The 22,171-nt window shown below is 37.9% G+C and overlaps 1 protein-coding gene across 2 annotated transcripts in view; it reads right to left on the bottom strand.

The window, feature by feature from the left end:
• The window catches only part of fhip1aa (FHF complex subunit HOOK interacting protein 1Aa), a 62,255-nt gene extending 51,877 nt beyond the window's left edge, over positions 1–10,378 (bottom strand). For both annotated transcript variants that reach the window (XM_066718463.1, XM_066718464.1), the window contains exon 1: positions 9,609–10,378. The gene's annotated coding sequence lies outside the window, so the exon portion shown is untranslated. The remainder of the gene's footprint in view (positions 1–9,608) is intronic.
• Between the last annotated feature and the right edge of the window lie 11,793 nt (positions 10,379–22,171).

Here is a 22,171-nt window from a genome sequence, read left to right as displayed (position 1 = left end):
TAGTTGAGTCTTTTCGTGCATGAACTTGAGTCGAGTCGAGTCATTTGATGACAAAGACTCAAGTCGAGTAACTGAAAATTACAACTCGGTGCACAACAATTGGTTAAGCAACAGATTCCTTCCAGTTATTATTACGGAATCACAGTTTAACATTATAAAGCATTTAATTTGATACACTTTTTTAACAATATGGAGTAATTATAGAGGATTTAATGAAGCATCCACAGACATCTTTCAATATGCTATGGGAAATATTTGTAACTCTTACAAATGGTAGCTTTTCACAATGAAGTGCATAAAAAGTCATACCAATCCACAAGAAAGGGGACAAAACTGAGCCAGGAAATTACAGACCAATCAGTCTCACCTGCATTATTGTAAAATGCTGGAAAAGAAATTAGACAGAAAACAGAGGAGCATCTTAATGAAAACCATATTCTTGGAGATAGTCAACATGGGTTTAGATGAGGCAGATCATACACAAATGGAAATTGGGCTTCAAGGCATTCAAAACAGAAAACAGGAGACACTTCATCACACAGGGAGTCGTCACAATCTGGAACAAATTCCCCAGCGATTTTTTGTAAGATTGATAATTGTAATCACTGGATGAAAACAGTAGGAACAATACATCATGTTTACTAGAAAATCTAAGTAGTTAAACATCTGTATTCATGCTTCAAAAGAAAGGCAGAAACCATGTTCTTTAAATGTACAAATGGAACACAGAGCAACACACATACCCACACCAAATAGCTAGCTTAATCCAATTATCGAGGATGAATACAAGTCTTAAAACTATGTATATTAAAAGCTTGTATTCATCTGTGTTGTGTAAGTCATGACACAATGAGATTTTAGTTTTTAAATATTTGCAGACCCCCAGAAATATATGCAATCATAATTCTGCTCCCATGCAACAGCATGTCCGGTAATCATCTGAAAGCAGCGGATTACATTAACAATCTGTTAATAACTCCTGCAAATGGTTCTTACTACACAGCTCTGTTGTGCTCAATGACACCCAGGTCAACTAGGCTGGGTTAATTCCAGGCATGGGACAGTACTAATCCAGATTCTGAATGGGAGAGTAGTTTTGCAGTATAAAAACAGCCGCTACTTGGCTGATATTCTTGTCAAAATGACCCACACTGGCTTCTAATGAATACAGGAAGATTTTAAAATCTTAACTGTTTTTTTTAATGACTGAATTTGACTTTTCCAAATGTTCATGCCTGGCCCTATTCCATGGTCTTATGACTGTTATTATTAATGTATTATTAAAATACATGAAATTAGTAATATGCAATAATTGTTTTCACTATGCTGTCAATATAAATTAATGTAGGCTAGGACACTGTATTGATCATAGTATTGGTTAAATGTAAAAATATAGATATTTAGATGAATTGGGTATTATTTATTTGTGGTATTAAACAGGCAATACAATGATTCACTTTAGCACAATGCATAAACTGTAGTTGTGAAGTATCCTGTTCATTTGAAATACATGAGAACAGACATCAAGGACACGTATATAAGGAAGTAGGATGAAGTTTCTTTCTGTTACTGTGTGTTAGTAGAAGTTCTGCTGCATGATTACATTATTTACACTACAAGGTTAAAACTCTTATACAGTATCACTTAAGCCACTAAGGTGAAATGGACTGTTAATTCTGTTTAAAGTGATCATATGAGCTGTGTGCAAGCCCTATAAGCATTTTTGACTCCTTACATTTTGATGTGAAAGTCTGAGAAGGTTCAGCTCCTTTGCTTATTTTAGTTTGGTGTTGTTGTTTTTTTAAACAATCTTACTCATGTTAGAGCAAATAACAAGATGCAAATGAAGCCTTTTCCAAAAAAATAAAGAGGCTTGGCCAAGAATATACAAATAAATCACCACGCTACCCTGGAGGCTTCATATTAATCACATGGACTTCTCTCCTTGAGTATTTAAAGCCAGCACTAAGCATGTGAAAAACAGTGCATTCCAATGCTGAGCCTCTCACCATGTCAAAATCTCAGAGGATCATAATCTCCTCAGGTCGATGTAGTGTAATTAACAAAAGGACTGTAGCCAAAGGAAAGCTACTAATGGATTATTTTAGATTGAAGACACATACCCTAAATTAGGTCATTTGCTTTTAGCTTATTGTACAATTGTTTTCAGTGAGCAACCTTAAACCCACTTCTATCAGGAAATACAGAGAATGCACACAATGAAAATACATTGCAATGAGGAAATAATCTGTTATGTGGGTTACTACACTGTAAATTGTCATATTACTCTCACAGGGTTAAAAAAAATATTACTAGGCCCAAGGTTAGTCAGTTACCTTTAAGTTTCCCAGAGGCTGTGCTGACACCCATGATATCAGTTACAGGCTCAGTTTACCTAACTTGAAGCCATGATTATTTGCTTGGGGTTGGCTAACCTACTGTGTGTAAAAGAGTATAAGTGGACTAAAAGGGTCCCATGGCTGCAGTGAGCTGGCTCCAGACTGGGAGGGAAAACAGAGATACTGTTGATTAGCCTAACAGATTGGATGCAAAATTGGATGGCAATTTGTGTGGGCCACTCTTTTGAACACAAACTTAAAGTAAACTGAGAATTTCCTGAAATGCACTTCTAGTCCTTCCACTCAATGGGAAGTTCCAAAATTCTCTTTGTTAACCTGAACTTGAAGTTTGTTATTCTATGACCAATTCATAAAATACATTTTGATTAATAATAAAGACTTCTAAACACAGTAAAGTCATAATAATTGCATATTATCCTTTATAGTATTTATAATACTATATACAGCATAATACAATGTGGAATATGGAGGGTGACCAACGTGTCATTCATATTATAGAAATCACAGCAGAATAACAAAAATCCATCTTTGTTTTAAACATATTTAGAGAATCTCTCACAACTCTGTTGGCAATCATAAGAAACCTGCCAGCAATGGCTTTGAAACAATTAAAAAAGTGTTCCATTTGAATATATTGAAACAGCTTTCAGGAATTACTGTATGGGCGTATTGAATTTTGAATGAAAGGGCTGCTAAGAGTAAATCAGGTTCAGTTCCCCAGCAGTTAAAATTACAAACCACAGCTGAAGCCTGGATTCATAACAAGCTTTAAAGCCAATTGATTTTGGAAGACAAGGCAGCAATTGTTCCACAGGTCATACTTAAAGCAAGAGGGCAGCTACTGCTTAATTTCAGAGGTTGAGTGGCAAGCATTACCTAAACAAGTGGGTCAAGACTTTTGAATACATGTTTAACTCATTAATGATATTTATTGATTACATTATGATTATGAATACATTAACAGAAAGTAGTTTCATGTATCAGCTGGACGGAAGAAGTGCATCACTTCACTGGCCAGGGAACAAACTGCAGGTGTAAAAGTTCTACTTATACTGTTTTCCCCCAGCAGGCAGTTTGAACCAACCTTAACCTAAGACAGACCAACAAAGAAAGAGAAGCAGACCAACACCAAACAGAAAAACGTCATTTGTTTTGGTTTCTTTTAATATATATATATATATATATATATATATACACACACACACCCTCCTAAAGGATTATTAGGAACACCATACTAATACTGTGTTTGACCCCCTTTCGCTTTCAGAACTGCCTTAATTCTACGTGGCATTGATTCAACAAGGTGCTGAAAGCATTCTTTATAAATGTTGGCCCATATTGATAGGATAGCATCTTGCAGTTGATGGAGATTTGTGGGATGCACATCCAGGGCACGAAGCTCCCGTTCCACCACATCCCAAAGATGCTCTATTGGGTTGAGATCTGGTGACTGTGGGGGCCAGTTTAGTACAGTGAACTCATTGTCATGTTCAAGAAACCAATTTGAAATGATTCGACCTTTGTGACATGGTGCATTATCCTGCTGCAAGTAGCCATCAGAGGATGGGTACATGGTGGTCATCAAGGGATGGACATGGTCAGAAACAATGCTCAGGTAGGCCGTGGCATTTAAACGATGCCCAATTGGCACTAAGGGGCCTAAAGTGTGCCAAGAAAACATCCCCCACACCATTACACCACCACCACCAGCCTGCACAGTGGTAACAAGGCATGATGGATCCATGTTCTCATTCTGTTTACGCCAAATTCTGACTCTACCATCTGAATGTCTCAACAGAAATCGAGACTCATCAGACCAGGCAACATTTTTCCAGTCTTCAACTGTCCAATTTTGGTGAGCTTGTGCAAATTGTAGCCTCTTTTTCCTATTTGTAGTGGAGATGAAGACCCCACCGGGTACCACTCTGCTGTTGTAGCCCATCCGCCTCAAGGTTGTACGTGTTGTGACTTCACAAATGCTTTGCTGCATACCTCGGTTGTAACGAGTGGTTATTTCAGTCAAAGTTGCTCTTCTATCAGCTTGAATCAGTCGGCCCATTCTCCTCTGACCTCTAGCATCAACAAGGCATTTTCGCCCACAGGACTGCCGCATACTGGATGTTTTTCCCTTTTCACACCATTCTTTGTAAACCCTAGAAATGATTGTGCGTGAAAATCCCAGTAACTGAGCAGATTGTGAAATACTCAGACTGGCCCGTCTGGCACCAACAACCATGCCGCGCTCAAAATTGCTTAAATCACCTTTCTTTCCCATTCAGACATTCAGTTTGGAGTTCAGGAGATTATCTTGACCAGGACCACACCCCTAAATGCATTGAAGCAACTGCCATGTGATTGGTTGGTTAGATAATTGCATTAATGAGAAATTGAACAGGTGTTCCTAATAATCCTTTAGGTGAGTGTATATATATATATATATATATATATATATATATATATATATATATATATATATATATATATATATATATATATATATATATATATATACTTGCACTGACTTTATTTAAGAGCCTGAAGTGAGTTTTCCATAAACAAAATAATAAAGTGAAACCAAGGAGCTAACCCCACAAGATTCAATTATGGAAAATAAAGTAAAATTTATACACACACATACAGTACTGTGCAAAAGTTTTAGGCAGGTGTGAAAGAATGCTGTAAAGTACGAATGCTTTCAGAAATAGACATGTTATCAATTAAATGCAAAGCAAGCGAACAGAAGAAAAATCTACATCAAATTCATATTTGGTGTGACCATCCCTTGCCTTCAAAACAGCATCAATTCTTCTAGGTCAGGGGTTTTCAAACCGGTCCTGGAGTACACCCTGCCCTGCTGTTTTTTGTTCCAACCTAGGTCTTAATTACTTAATTGAATGGTATATTGCTTTGTTAGGGCAATTAAGGATTCAAATAAGCAATTAAGACCTCAGTTGGAACAAAAACCAGCAGGGCAGGGGGTACTCCAGGACCCGTTTGAAAACCTATGTTCTAGATACACTTGCACAAAGTCAGGGATTTTGTAGGCATATAGTCAGGTGTATGATTAAACAATTATACCAATGATATTGGTGCTAATGATCATCAGTCCAATATGTAGGTTAAAACACAATCATTAACTGAAACAGAAACAGCTGTGTAGGAGGAATAAAACTGGGTGAGGAACAGCCAAACTCAGCTAACAAGGTGAGATTGTGGAAGACAAGTTTACTGTCAAAAGTCCTACACCATGGCAAGACTGAGCACAGCAACAAGACACAGGGTAGTTATACTGCATCAGTTCTTCTGCCTAAATCCACAGAAGAACTGTGGTTAGTTCTCCAAGATGTTTGGGCCAACCTACCTGCTGAGTTCCTTCAATGACTGTGTGCAAGTGTACCTAGAAGAATTGATGCTGTTTTGAAGGCAAAGGGTGGTCACACCAAATATTGATTTTATATATTTTCTTCTGTTCACTCACTTTGCATTTTGTTGATTGATAAATATAATCTATTAACATGTCTTTTTGAAAACATTCTTACTTTACAGCATTTTTCACACCTGCATAAAACTTTTACACAGTACTGTATGTGTGTATATATATATATATAATTGTACTTTATTTTCCATAATTGAATCTTGTAGCTCAGGCAGGGGGTAGTTCCTTGGTTTCTTTTTATTATTTTGTTTATGGAAAACTCATTTCAGGCTCTTAAATAAAATCAGTGCAAGCATTTTTCTGGTCTGGTTATTTACACATGACTTCTACTGGCAGGGAAAAGACTGTCACATTCCATGCAGAAAAATAATATGGAAAATATTTCTATAGAATCCAGAAGTGCATATTTGGTGGTCATAGTATGTCTAAGACATCTAACAAATAATTTTCAAAAATCATGACACTTCATTATATTGAAATCTTTGTTTATAATCATTACATAACCTAAAACAAATGTTGATCCAGTCATGGAAAGAACATTTGTGTGTTTTGAAACCAATCCAAAGAAGGGCTTTCATATCTCCATGTATCAATCTTTGGTAACAGAGGAGTCCATAAGAGTTTAAGCTAAACACTCCAAAAGCACTCAGTTTTGAATGGCTATAAAGAAGCTCTCCTAAATCATGACTTGATCTGAGATCATACAAAGAGGATACATGAAAATGTAAGGCCCTATTTACCAAATAAGTCACTAAAAAAAACAGCATTAGGGAATGACCTTGATAATGCACTTATTATGTGACTGCAGAAATACCCTGCCTTGGACTCTGGCTTCAGCTCCCTGAACTGGCTGAAACTTGTTATTAAATATGGAGGGATAGATGGATTATTATGTATTAATTTGCCAGATGCCTTTTTCCAAGGTAGGTAGATTCTTATATGAAACAATTAGATAGTGAGGGGGAGACTGAATGTTTATGAATGATATCTACAATGATACCCACTTTGCAAAATGTATTAAGCATATGCCTTTATCCAAACACATTTGCAACCTCCACCATTCAGGCTTGAAGTTCAGCATCTGCTTCCCTCAAACATTCACTATGTTTTAAAACCATAGATTAAGGAGAGCTCTGTTGTATAAACCACCTTCTGTACTGTAACATTGTTGCTCCAAAGATATCCAAAAATCAGAATTGCATTTAATTATTTGAAATGTTCACTCAATTAAAGTAGGTCCTTTAAATGCAGTGTGAATTAGGAAGGATAAACCATGTCTTTAGTGGAATCTGGATAGTTTTCATATACATCTGTACATGTTTTTACATATTTGACTATATCTGCAGTCTCCTACTTTACACAATGCAGCTGACTGGCACTCCTTTACAGAGTAAATTGTGTGGGTGGGGAGGTTTGATTCTGGCCTTGTGTGCTGTGCTGCAATGGACTGCCTCAAAAAAAAAAAAAATTATATATATATATATATATATATATATATATATATATATATATATATATCATGCATCATTATTTGTTTTAATTAAAACTGAACAATAGATAAACACAAAAATCACCACATATCTTAGTTCTTCATAATCGACCAGAGATCAAATCACCAAAACCTACTAGTAACATCACAACCCTACATGCATATAACTAATTAATAATGTTAATTTAGGACTTGTTTAAAATATATTTCTTCTGCAAAGGAAAACATTTACTTTAATAAAAAAATCATCAAGTTTTACACTTTTTCTGAAACAAACTAAATCAGTAATCCCTCATATTTTTTCTAAAGTGCTTCCTAAAAAGTTTATTATTTGTACTCATAACACAAAATGAAACACCGTCAAGTCCGCACAACTTTCTTATTTCTGAAAGATTCTGATCTTACTGTTGACATGAAAAATTATATGGAAACCTAAACGTGTTACATGGCAGTGTCAGTGCAACTCAAGACTCTTTCCCAACCTTTCAAAACATTGAATGTGTTTGACCTCATAGTACCTTGAGACCACCACACTAGCCAGCAACATTTAGGGGAACATGTCTTTCTTTCCATTTTATTTGCTACATAATTAGCTAATTAACTAGAATATAAAGCCTGGAATCCACATTAGCTTATTAAAAACTACTAAAGGGATGAAGAGCAAAAAAAACAATGTAATTGTTATACATAGAAACTGACTAACAGAATTTCCTGATTCTGCATACCGATTGTATATATATATGAATATAATTAATTTATTGCATGCATTTGCATTGAAAGAAAAAAAAGAATTAGCATAAGACCTAAATTAAATGTAAGAAACTTTCTATATATTCGCTAACCTGTACATATAAAGGTAATATTTTGTGAAATATTTAGTCCAGCTAGGAGTAACTTTTAAAGTTTGATTTTTTTTCTGTATAATACACAGCTTTTTTTTATTATTATTAAGCATTCAATGTTAGTCTTGATTATTTGTTTCTTAAATTCAACAAATTTGTTTCAGAGAAAGTTCCTAAAATGGTTAATTGTTAAATGGGGGGGAAACTTTAATTTACACAAGATACATCTTGTCTGAACAAGATAATTGTATCATACACCCCTCAACCCTCTGCAACTAATCTAATTAAAACTGCTCCCTACATTACAGTTCAGTGTGCAATACATATCATGTTTATAAAAAGTAGTAAAACTACACTAAACTAATGTGAAAGGCTCACATAATATAACATGTCAAAGATTATTTCATGTTTTGGTGGACGCCTTGTGCTTGAGCTCAGGGAAATGTGCACATATATTGCCATATAAATGATAACCACTGTAAATGTTGGAATTATGTAATTGTTACATAAACGTGTATTTGTGAAAGATTATTATCATATTGATGATGATGCAGAGAATCATAATGATAACATATTTTAAGAAAAACAAACATTTGAGAGAGGCTGTAAGATATTGTTAGACATAATGCATGTTTTGCTGATACTCATGGCCCCTTTCCTACATGCCCACAGCCTGTCCAAGTCCCATAACATGTTGCAGACAAACGGAGAAGGGAAAAACAACCCCAATAATCCCACCAAGTGTAGGAAACGTGAAGTTCAAGTACAAAATGTCTAAGCAAAGCTGGGTCTTGTGTCGTTCCCCGTAATGACACACTAAGCTTATAAGCATCCCTTCCAGTCCGCTGTATTACTTCAATAATAATGGCTTACATCATCACTCACTCTAATTTGGAAAACGTAAACAGTACACCTATCTACAATGCTCATTGTAATGCTAAACTACTCTAAGAAATGTAGCCCACAAAGCTGACAATTATGCGTATACAAAAGTTACAAAATAAAAATGTACATCAGGGATTTGAAACAATTCGTTCTTGACCACACTGCTGCTACTGCTACTGCTGAAATAATAAGAATAACCCGTAAATGCGCTCGTCTTGTTCACTTCTTGGCTTCCTATCATCAGGTAAGTGATCATCCAGGTTTCCATGGCACCGATGAGGCACTTTTGTTCCAATAAAAGACACATTGTATTCGGGGACTGGTTCATGTGACACATTATCTACGTGTCATTCAAATATTGTGTATTTAAACATCATTAAAACTGCTCTGAAACGTGCACAGGAAGCGTTTCGTCGCAATGATCCCAGTGTACAGTGCAGTGCTAGCCTGAACCGCGACCGAAGCCCTGTGTGCGGTGAAGCTGTTATAAACCGGCTAAAATGACAGATATTTCTATTCACGTCAGTGGGTCCCATTAGCAGAGCGGATCAAAGCCAACTTCTGTAAAGCAACTAATCAAAAAGTCCTCCACTTACTGTATAGTCTCGACTCCGGCACGGCGTCGATGTGAAACTGAGCGCAGGAGACGCAAAGCCCCGAAAACCCACGGACTCTTCCTCCCGCAACTTGGACTCGGCTGGTTTCATTCAAATGTAGATATCCATCGCCAGCCACAGATCTACTTTTTAAAGTGTGTCTCTCCTTTCGGGAAATACTGTAAATCCAGAACAGTGTCCCGGGTTGCGGGCTCGGTTCAGTCCAGTGCTGCGGCTGGTGTGGGAGGGAGTAACCTGGCTGCTCCGCAGGTGAGCGCCGGTCAGACGCGGCTCCGCCCCGGGCAGCTCACGCACAGGGAAGCGAGGATGCATGTGCTGTGTGTCGTGTGTAATCCGCATTTATTTTCGAGCAGTCTAACTGAAAAGACTTGATGTGCATGGTTTACTAGTAATACTACTTATTTGGATTCGTCCCCGTTTTGTCTGTTGCTGCTTTCCCGACGCGAACAGAGATGATGAGTGAGTGTGTTATGGTCACTGTATCTAGTTTGTCAGGCGCTTGTTTTCTGAGAAATCAGTCGAGCTGCAGCCATTGTTTTGCTTGGGAATACACACGTGTATTTCTGGGTTGACACGATTAGTCCAATAGCAGGTTTGTCTTGCAAACTATAATACGGAGTCCATTGTCTCGAGTAATTCGAAGTGACACAATTGCATGAGATGAGATCTGGTCAAATATCCTCTATTTAGACATGTTATTGATGATTGAACAGCCGCCGCTACAGTGTCGTCTCAGACAGTAACTTGACACGGGGTGTCAGGGGACGGAGTACAAGCTGTGTCGCACTGACGCACATGGACTCGGTTTTAACAGCAGGGAGTCTCTTGTTGGTGTCGAGGGCATCTCGTATCCAAACATGTCTTTCCCAATGAGTGCAACTGAGGAATACAACACTGGGAAATGGATAGTTTCGTTTTACAATTGTAAATTGTGGGGTATATATCGCATTCAACTTTTATTTTAAGTTTGATCAGTTCTAATTCTATCCATACTTATTTAATTTCAGTTACAATCCTGATTGTATTCAATTAATGTCATTTCCAATCCATAAAAAAGGTGCATACTTAAACCTGTACATGGTTTAGTGTCATTATTTTATGTCATTATGTTCCATACATATTATGTATCCAAGAAACCCCAAGGGAAAAAAACTAACAAACATAGACTTAAGCATGATGTTGTCTCATTTATGTATAATAATGTACATGTAAACTAATGCCTAAACAAATTTTACTTTGATTTGCCAAGCTAATTTAAATGGAATTGTTTAAGTTTATTAATTTCAAATCCACGAATTTAGTTGGAATTGTCAAACCATTCAAATTCTATTTAGAATGTATGCAAACAAACAAATAGTGAATGCCTTGGAATTATCATTTTAGTATTTTAACAAGTGAAAACCTTCAAGGTACTTATTTTCATAGAAAACATGATGTGAAAACATAAGACTGCTGCAGTTGTATAATGAGTTCTGAGACACTGTCAGTGTGTTTTTGTTTTAATTAACACTCCAACTTAAGTAAAAATGTAGTTCATTTGCTATATTTTTTCCAATGTCTGTTTTTTGTTAATTTCCAACAAAAAGGAATGCTGCGGACAATACACATCAATGATTACATTGAATGGTGGTAGCATCAGCAACAAATCAAATGTAAATAAAACTCTTGCCTGACTGATATGATTTCAAATCATCACTGAAAAATAATGTTCTGACTTGCAGCCACTTTTCACTTCCAGTAAGAGAGAAGCCAAGACAAGCAGTGAGTCCCGCCCAATTGATACCTAATTAATTACGTAAATAAGTCTGTATAAAGGGCTAACAGTAATATGCTGTTAACACCTGTTCTTTAAAGACCCAGACAGCTGCCTCCATTTTTCTCAAGCTGTGGCAGCTGCAATTTATCCAGCGGTGGATACAAAGGATTCAAGCTATGCTCCAGTTTCCCCTGCAGTGTTCTTTAATTACTCTCCAACTTTAAGGAGGTCAGACTTGTTGCAACTCTACCCCTGAGACAGGCATGTGAAATAACAATGTTAAGGTTTAACCAGTTCCCAAAGTGTTTTAAGGAATGCATGCCATGATCATGTGTGTTGTTACTGTTCTGATTATTATATTTTTCCTCTGAATTTACAGTTCTACAATAAAATATTGCTTTTATTTTTTTAAAATGGATGTTTAAGCTACAACATAAATTACGTTTTTGACTGAAATAGTACATTTTGATATATAAAAAGTATGTCCAAGGATTCATAACATTTACAGAAGAATTAAGCATTACAAAAAGCTACTAATTATATAACAGTTTTACTAAGTCTAATTTTCTTATTATGCATGCAACTTATTTTATCATTACAGTATATGAGGATCAAAGCAGTATAGTAATTCCAAATAAAATATTAAACGTGCTTATTGAATTTTGGATTCAATAACTTAAGGGTTATGAAGGGTTTTACTGTCATGAGCACACTCAAAGCAGACATTAGCAATGTCAATAAAATATTAAATAGTATTTTTCTGCTTTAAAGTAGAAATATATGAATACACGGTACTTCACATTTATTTAGAATAGAATCAGCAAGAGTTTCAATTACAGACTATATGTAAAAATATGGTAAATATTTACCATATATGGTAATTCAGGTGACTGAATGTCTAGATCACAGGAGGTGTACAAGGGGTTAGAATGTAAATTAACATTTCACAATTTAGCGGTTTACCTCAAGAGAGACATGGAACAGCATATTAGTTTAAATTAAATTAAATGTTCACTGTCTATTGTTAGTCACTTCATTGAAATGTAAGCTTAAATACCCTCAAAGACTTACACTGGTGGAACTTCTTTCATCTACTCTGCACTTTGACTGGGACACCTGCCAGATATAGTGGACCTTACCTTCTCTCCCTTGTTTTCCCTAAACACACTACCTTGCTCGTCATAAGTTTGAATATCCGTGTGTTCCCAAGCAAAACAAAATGGCCCTGCAATGCTCACTGTAGTGGACATAGACAAGGGTTCAGCTGAATTGTGATATAATGGGACTGCTCAAACTGATATTGACCATAGCCCCTCAAAGGAGGAATTACATTACATGAAATAATACAATTGTGGGGGGTTATAACCATGTTATCATCATGTTTACATTAATGTAATAAATTTGTGAGTCCTGAAGTGTGTACAGCTATATGAGGGTGATTCTTCAACTACAAGCATTTTGAAGTCCCAAAGGAATATCTGATTAATAATGTGTTATATACAGCTATGGAAAAAATTAAGAAAACTTAACATTGATTTCTGAACTTGGAGTGGTCTCTTACAGTGAGGGAAAAAAGTATTTGATCCCCTGCTGATTTTGTACGTTTGCCCACTGACAAAGAAATGATCAGTCTATAATTTTAATAGTAGGTGTATTTTAACAGTGAGAGACAGAAAAACAACAAAAAAATCCAGAAAAACGCATTTCAAAAAAGTTATACATTGATTTGCATGTTAATGAGGGAAATAAGTATTTGACCCCTTCGACTTAGTACTTGGTGGCAAAACCCTTGTTGGCAATCACAGAGGTCCGACGTTTCTTGTAGTTGGCCACCAGGTTTGCACACATCTCAGGAGGGATTTTGTCCCACTCCTCTTTGCAGATCCTCTCCAAGTCATTAAGGTTGCGAGGCTGACGTTTGGCAACTCGAACCTTCAGCTCCCTCCACAGATTTTCTATGGGATTAAGGTCTGGAGGCTGGCTAGGCCACTCCAGGACCTTAATGTGCTTCTTTTTGAGCCACTCGTTTGTTGCCTTGGCTGTGTGTTGGGTCATTGTCATGCTGGATTACCCATCCATGACCCATTTTCAATGCCCTGGCTGAGGGAAGGAGGTTCTCACCCAAAATTTGACGGTAAAAAAAGTTGATACCAAATAGCTCGATTTTGGTCTCATCTGACCACAACACATGGTCTTGTAGCCCATTCCAGCCTTGTGTTGGTCTACAATCTTGTCCCTGACATCCTTGGACAGCTCTTTGGTCTTGGCCATGGTGGAGAGTTTGGAATCTGATTGATTGATTGCTTCTGTGGACAGGTGTCTTTTATACAGGTAACGAGCTGAGATTAGGAGCAGTCCCTTTAAGAGAGTGCTCCTAATCTCAGCTCGTTACCTGTATAAAAGACACCTGGGAGCCAGAAATCTTGCTGATTGATAGGGGATCAAATACTTATTTCCCTCCTTAACATGCAAATCAATTTATAACTTTTTTGAAATGCGTTTTTCTGGATTTGTTTGTTGTTATTCTGTCTTTCACTCTTAAAATACACCTACCATTAAAGTTATAGACTGATCATTTCTTTGTCAGTGGCCAAATGTACAAAATCAGCAGGGGATCAAATACTTTCTTCCAGAGCTGTATATAATGTCAGTAATGCCCGTAATACAACAAAGTTTTCCTCATCTATGTCAATTCATATTTTTCTATATTGTTTGTTTTAATATTATTTTGTATTTACTTTTCTGTGTAAATTTCATTGATTTGTACTTGTCCCTTTTCTGATTTTTCATGCCTTCATGTTCATATGTGCAATTAATAATACATTAAACAAATTAAAATGGAGTATCAATTGTTTGCATTGTATGTGTTTTTACTTATTTTTTTAATCGCAATGCACAAACTACAGAACAATAACTTTGTATAAAAATGTATATACTAGGTCACATGCAAGCAATGAAGTCATAACAAAGCACACAGAGATGATGGAGATATCATCTAGATATCATGTCTTTAATGTGAAGAAAAATTAAGGTACACGTTTTTAATTATGGGGTTATGTTTATTATGTGTCATTACCAATCTCGTCGTAAATGAATTATAATTAAAACATATATGGTAGGCCTATAGTTTGATATCATTAACCTTTACCAAGAGATACTTTATTATGTATAGTAGTACTAGGCCTGAAATCCTAGATTTTAGGCCTAAAAGGGGGTTAAATGTCATTACCATTACACATTAGACTGTGATGGTAATGACACCACCATGCTGGGAATACAATTAATCATTGTTATTATTGTGAATTAAGTTGATTGTGGAGAAATGATAACATATTTTTTATGGTTAAAGGTCATTGAAGGTGTTTGTTATTGTTTGTTTGTAACTTCCACCACAAACACCCATTAACATTATGGTGTGAAAATAATACAACTAACATGTACAAAGTATAAATGTTGTGTGATTACAAGAACATTAACCCAACAATCAAATGTTTTGGATAATTAACTTATTCAAGCTTCTAAAGAAGCTTAAATATCATATCCATGGTAAAAACCTCCAGGTAAATATTAAGGTAACATTAAAAAATGGAAAATGTAATTATATATTATACATTTAAATAATGTAAACGTCTTTCAATTATAAAACAAAAAAATCGAATTTGTTAGAAAACAAATACAAAAAGTGCCATTTTTAATATATATATATTTTTAAAGCAGTATGCTTTACATTTACAAATAAATAAACAGTTTCACTCTTTATTACATTTTAACTTTATATATTTAATTAAAATTGCTGCCAACAAATGCTTGAACGACAAAAAATTAAAACAATAAAAACAACAAAAATGTATCTCATTCACCATGACTAGACACCCCTTTTAGCCTAACTGCACAGAACAATGTAATCAGTGCTATGTTACGTGAAAAGTTTTGTACAAATATGGACCCTAGCGACAATTCACAAGAATGTGAGCGGGACGCGTTAGGAAGACAAATCAGAGATTTCAGTAAATACAAGCTAGTTCAGTTCAGTCCCCACCCACCCCACATACTCGCAAATACAATGCAAGCTGTTTAATGAACTGTAAACATTTAAAAATACAAATCTTTTGAAACTCCCCTTTAAAAATCATGTGGCGACACATATTTGGATGCACTTGGAATCAAACCAGTTCAAGTAAATTAAATGACAAAGATGGAAAAGAAGAACACCAATATATATACACACCGATCAGCCATAACATTATGACCACCTGCCTAATATTGTGTAGGTCCCCCTTTTGCCACCAAAACAGCCCTGACCCATCGAGGCATGGACTCCACTGGACCTCTGAAGGTGTGCTGTAGTATCTGGCACCAAGACGTTAGCAGCAGATCCTTTAAGTCCTGTAAGTTGCAAGGTGGGGCCTCCATGGATCGGACTTGTTTGTCCAGCACATCCCACAGATGCTGGCTTGGATTGAGATCTGGGGAATTTTAGAGGCCAAGTCAACACCTTGAACTCGTGATTCATCAGACCAGGCCACCTTCTTCCATTGCTCCGTGGTCCAGTTCTGATGCTCACGTGCCCATTGTAGGCGCTTTCGGCAGTGGACAGGGGTCAGCATGGGCACCCTGACTGGTCTGCGGCTACGCAGCCCCATACGCAACAAACTGCGATGCACTGTGTGTTCTGACACCTTTCTATCAGAACCAGCATTAACTTTTTCAGCAATTTGAGCTACAGTAGCTCGTCTGTTGGATCGGACCACACGGGCCAGCCTTCGCTCCCCACGTGCATCAATGAGCCTTGGCCGCCCATGACCCTGTCGCCGGTTCACTGCTTTTCCTGCTGCAGTTTTGGAGATGCTCTGACCCAGTCGTCTAGCCATCACAATTTGGCCCTTGTCAAAGTTGCTCAGATCCTTACGCTTGCCCATTTTTCCTGCTTCTAACACATCAACTTTGAGGACAAAATGTTCACTTGCTGCCTAATATATCCCACCCACTGACAGGTGCCATGATAACGAGATTATCAGTGTTATTCACTTCACCTGTCAGTGGTCATAATGTTACGGCTGATCGGTGTAGCTGTAATTTAACTGCATTTGAAAACTACTTTTTTTAAGAATAATGAAAATAAAGCTGTGCACAGGCTCTGTTCATTAGATTAACTTTCTTGTGCTCGTCCAAAGTTTGATTTATTTTTTAAATACCATTCATATTTCGAGAACAAATGTAGCTACTCGTGATGATTTAACTAGGCTAATACAAAATGTAATACAATGTAGCTCTCATTATGTTACACACTAACAAAACTAAAAGTTAAATACAATCTGCTGCGATAGCCTTTTTTCAATAAGCAGCCTATTTTATTTGTGAATGTACGTATCTGTTTAGGCTAAACGCAAATGTATTTTTCTGTTAAATAACTCATACGGTGGTCATGCTTTAAACCTTGGTTTAAATGTGTATTTAATTTTGGTCTTTCATGGGATGGGGAAGGGGGGATTGGCCACCAATGATGAAAACTATCTGTCAAAAGACAAAGTGATTAGATTATGCATCGATAAAGATGCATTCTTAAGAATTGTCACTTGTGAGGGGAATATACTCACAGGTGGACTATATTTAAAAAGCAATCAATGTCCAACCTTTATATTTTTATCAACCTGCAAAGGCGGACTGGCTAATCGGGCAATTCTGGTAAATGCCAGAGAGGCCAGTCCATTTTTTAATTAGGTGGGCCAGTCGATTCCTATGTGGTCCGTGACAGTTGATCTGAACTCTCGGCAATGCGACCAGCGACTGCTGTTATCGAGCAGGATGACTGTCGCAAGAAAGTATAAACTGCACAGAGACACAGCAACAATGTTCGCCGGTTGCTTTGCTCTTCAGCAAAGATTGGGCGACGGAGTGTAAACCTGCCTTCAGGGTTGTTTTTCTGCTCATTTAACTGAATTGGGTGTTGATTTGTATGGGCCTAGTTTGACATTTAGGCATTGGCTAGGGCTGGAGTTCAGGCTATTTCAGGCCTTAAATGAGGCCGGAACCCTGTTGTTGTTATACAGTGGGTTATAGTGAATAGTTTCTCCTCTCTGCTCTGCAATGGAGGATTACAATTGAGCATGACTTGGGAGTTAAGTTGATTAATTGCCATTTCTGCATCAACTGACAATTTGCATGTTTAAGAATAATTTTACAACAAAAACAAGGGAGCATTGAAAATAAGAAAATATGGCAACAACTTTAGTAAGCTTCCAATGTCTTCTCATGGTCAACCAGTCTGTATAGAGAACTTACAAAGAGAGATGCATCCCTGTTTTCCCTGACCATAGGCTTTCAAAGGATATTTTTTTTACCAAACAAAAACAAAAGAAACAAGAATACATTTGATAGTTTCTCTTTGTCTTCTTCAAGGTCCAGGCCCAGCTGCTGACCTCCCTCCTCTGTCCCCCAGGCTGTGCTGTGGGAGGCTCAGCCGCAGGGTTTCACGGAGGAGGGTGAGATGAGATCTGGACCTCAATGTAGAGGCAGACAGCAGCCCCCTTCCCATGCTCCTCTTCTTCAAGGGCCAGCCCCAGGCCCAGCTGCTGACCTCCCTCATCCATCCCCGAGGCTGTGCTGCTGGAGGCCAAGCCGGAAGGTTTAACTGAGGAGGAGGAGATGAGATCTGGACCTCCAGGGTGTGGCAGAAGCACATTTGACCTTGAGCTCTGACCTCTTATCTGTCCTGACTCTCTCCTGCGCTCTGCGCAACCCCAGATTCCCCAGATCTGACAGTGTTATTTCTGCTCTCATTTTAAATAACTTTTCCTGAATGTCTGCCTAAAAGAATCTGTAATAAAACTGAAAAAAAATATATATATATACCGATCAGCCATAACATTATGACCACTGAAAGGTGACGTGAATAACACTGATAATCTCATTATCATGGCACCTGTCAGTGGGTGGGATATATTAGGCAGCAAGTGAACATTTTGTCCTCAGAGTTGATGTGTTAGAAGCAGGAAAAACGTAAGGATCTGAGCGACTTTGACAAGGGCCAAATTGAGATGGCTAGACAACTGGGTCAGAGCATCTCCAAAACTGCAGCTCTTGTGGGGTGTTTCTGGTCTGCAGTGGTCAGTACCTATCAAAAGTGGTCCAAGGAAGGAAAAGCGGTGAACCAGCGACAGGGTCATGGGCGGCCGAGGCTCATTGATGCACGTGGGGAGCGAAGGCTGGCCTGTGTGGTCTGATCCAACAGACGAGCTACTGTAGCTCAGATTGCTGAAAAAGTTAATGTTGGTCTTGATAGAAAGGTGTCAGAACACACAGTGCATCACAGTTTGTTGCGTATGGGGCTGCATGGCCGCAGACCAGTTAGGGTGCCCATGCTGACCCCTGTCCACTGCCGAAAGCGCCTACAATGGGCACGTGAGCATCAGAACTGGACCACGGAGCAATGGAAGAAGGTGGCCTGGTCTGATGAATCACGAGTTCAAGGTGTTGGCTTGGCCTCCAAATTCCCAAGACCTCAATCCAATCAAGCATCTGTGGGATGTGCTGGACAAACAAGTCCGATCCATGGAGGCCCCACCTCGCAACTTACAGGACATAATTACAGAAGATATAGTAACGCTCTCTTTCCATTTTATACAATTTTACTAGTTATTTAATATATAGGATGAGACAGAATATTCAAAAATTCAACTATTCGTTAAAGACGGCCACTATCGACAAGTGAATCTAACATTTGATAGTTGAAATAATAATAATAATAATAATAATAATAATAATAATAATAATAACAATAATGATTTTATTTTAAAGCCTTTACGGTTGATTGGCTCTCTATGTAGCTATAATGAAGATTGACGGGAGGGTGGGATTTGTTATTGATTGGCTGACAATGACAGATCTGCGCGATTCTGTCAATGGGGTTGGTGCAATTCTGCAGATCTGCACAGATCTGCGGCGCTACAAGAATATGACCAATGGCTTCCTCTCAGATAATTTCTGCGTGGAAATACTTTGATGAAGTAAATTAAAACACTGTTAAGTGTATAATATGTGCAGTGCAATTAATATACCACAAATTTACAGCTGATATGTTAACCCACCAAAAAGCCAAACACCCTTCTGTGAAACTAGCAATGACAGAAAAGGAAAGAGAAGCAACAAACAAACTAATATTATTAAAACACACGCAGCCAGCTATCGCTATATATTTTGTTTTCACTGGAACTTGAACGTACAGGTATGTTTCTGAATTTATGTAATAAAGTTGTTGTGTTAGATTTTAAAATAAAGTTCAGAACTTCTTGCAATTGCAAAAATTGTCACATTGCATTATTTCGCATTTAATGTATTTTTTGTTAATGCGTTTCCAAAATATTGAAGCAGAGAGTCCTGACGAGCTCGTTTCCACTCAATGACATTTTGGAGCTACAAGTCATTCTGATGTATTTATCCTCATCCACCCCCCAACCTCTCCTCACAGGCGTACCCCAAGGCTCCGTCCTGGGCCCCCTCCTGTTCTCTCTCTACGCTCGCTCCCTGGGCCCCCTCATCACATCCCATGATTTCTCTTGCCATTTTTACACAGATGATGCCCAGATCTTCCTGTCTTTTCCCTCATTCAACACCCTTATCCCCTCTCGTATCTCTTCCTGCTTGTCTGCTATCTCTGCCTGGATGCACTCACACCACCTCAAGCTCAACCTCTCCAAATCTGATCTCCTCTCCCTCCCCCCTTCCTCACCTTCTGCTGATCTCTCCATCTCGATCCCCTTGGAATATATGACGCTCTCTCCCTCTTCTTCCGCTAAGAACCTAGGAGTCACCCTCGATCCTGTGCTCTCCTACACTCAGCACATCACCACGCTGACACACACCTGCAGATTCTTCCCGAGCAACATACGCCGGATCCAACCCTTCCTCACCAAGTACTCGACTCAGCTGCTCATCCAGTCACTGGTCGTCTCCCGCCTGGACTACTGCAACTCCCTCCTGGCCGGCCTGCCTGCATCCACTACCCGACCGCTCCAGCTCATCCAGAACTCTGCGGCTTGTCTGGTATTCTCTCTGCCATGATTTGCACACACTACCCCACTGCTCTGCTCCCTCCACTGGCTCCCGATAGCGGCACGCATTCAGTTCAAGACACTGACCCTCACCTACGGCTGTCTCGACCACACTGCACCTACATTTAGACCCTCATCTCTCCATACATCCCCTCCAGACTGCTGCGGTCTTCCAGTACCAGAAGACTAACCCTGCCTCTCCACTCCACTTCCTCCAGAGTCGCTCCTTCTCATCCCTGACCTCCTTCCAGCGATTACTCAAGATGCATTTTTTTCAGACTCTACTTGTAATTTAGTCATTCATTCTCCTGTTACATTGCACTTTACAATGTTTTATCATACTACTTGCCTTGCGTTACTAGTACTCGTATTGTTTATTTTGATTTCCCCTATGCTCCCTTTCCTTTGGCCCTTGACTGTGACCTAACATCTTGTCTGCATTCGGCTTTTACAATCCAGGATGTAAGACCTCATATATTGTATACACTTGTGTAAATTGAAATTTGTAAAATGTATTATGGTTTGAATTGCACTGTAATATGTAAATTGAAATGTGTAATGTTTTATGCCTTGTATTTTTTCACTTTGTATTGCACTTATATTTTGTAAGTTGCCCTGGATAAGAGGCATCTGCTAAGAAATAAATAAATAAATAAATAATAATAATAATAATAATAATAATAATAATAATAATAATAATAATAATAATAATACAGTGGACAGTACATATAGTTGTATTAATGAACTAACTAACTGAGAAACTTGCTGCTATTTTGTTATATGTACAAATCTAAAATGCTATAATGCCCAAATCCTTTTAGAAAAAAATATTAGGATCTGTAATTAAAAGAGTTTTCTGATATTTTATATGATTTTAAAAAAATTCTCAGCATGTTGTCATGTATTACTTCCCCAGTTCACCACCAGAGGTCGTCATCTCTCAAATTCTAACCCTGTTTCTGACATTCCTAAGCACCATGTGCATTTAGTTGAATTAACCCTCTTCTCCCATTCGCTCAGCACACCAATCCAGTGTTGTCTGCTTCCCTCTGCTCTGTGTTTAAATACCTCTTTGTTAGCTTCACTCATGGCGCAGTCTTGTTTGCTTTGAAGCGAGCATTTTCCTGGTTTCTGATCTCTCGTGCTTTTGAACTCTGACTGTCTCTCGTTTACCGACCTCTGTATTGCCTATCTTTTCTTGTTTGCCTGTTCCCTGGATTTCTTGCCTGTCTCCTGTACTACGATTCTTGGTTTGCTTTTCGTGCTCTTTTTGCCCGCTCTTGACTCCTTGTTTGTTCATTGACCTGTCTATCAGCTTTAAGTTTTGCCCCACACTTTGGTGTTAGACCCCTGGCTTCAATGGGCTCCATGCAGATTTATTGATGTTTGATGAAAGCCCACATGGTTGATGTGTTTAGTATGTTAATACACGGTATGTTTTAAGTAAGCTTATAAAATAATTGTTGTAATTTAAGAAAGTTATCACAATTTAACCATTAACCAATCTGTTAGCTCTAACAAAAATGATTTGTTGACAATTAATACATTAAATGCTCAATGCCAAAGCAAGTTATAACACGTTATATCAGGTAGCAGTATATTTACAATAGCCTCCAAATGTATTGAATGCCCTGGGTGATGTTAATGTAATCTAATGTACACTTGAATATACACAGGATTTTTATATACAAGTAAAGAAAAAAAAGTGTATTACTATAAATACTGCATGTTTCAAT

This window comes from Amia ocellicauda, chromosome 12 (assembly GCF_036373705.1).
Source record: "Amia ocellicauda isolate fAmiCal2 chromosome 12, fAmiCal2.hap1, whole genome shotgun sequence".
Taxonomy (NCBI): Eukaryota; Metazoa; Chordata; class Actinopteri; order Amiiformes; family Amiidae; genus Amia; species Amia ocellicauda.
Note: the sequence above shows the minus strand (reverse complement) of the source record. Positions and strands in the feature narration are given on the sequence as shown.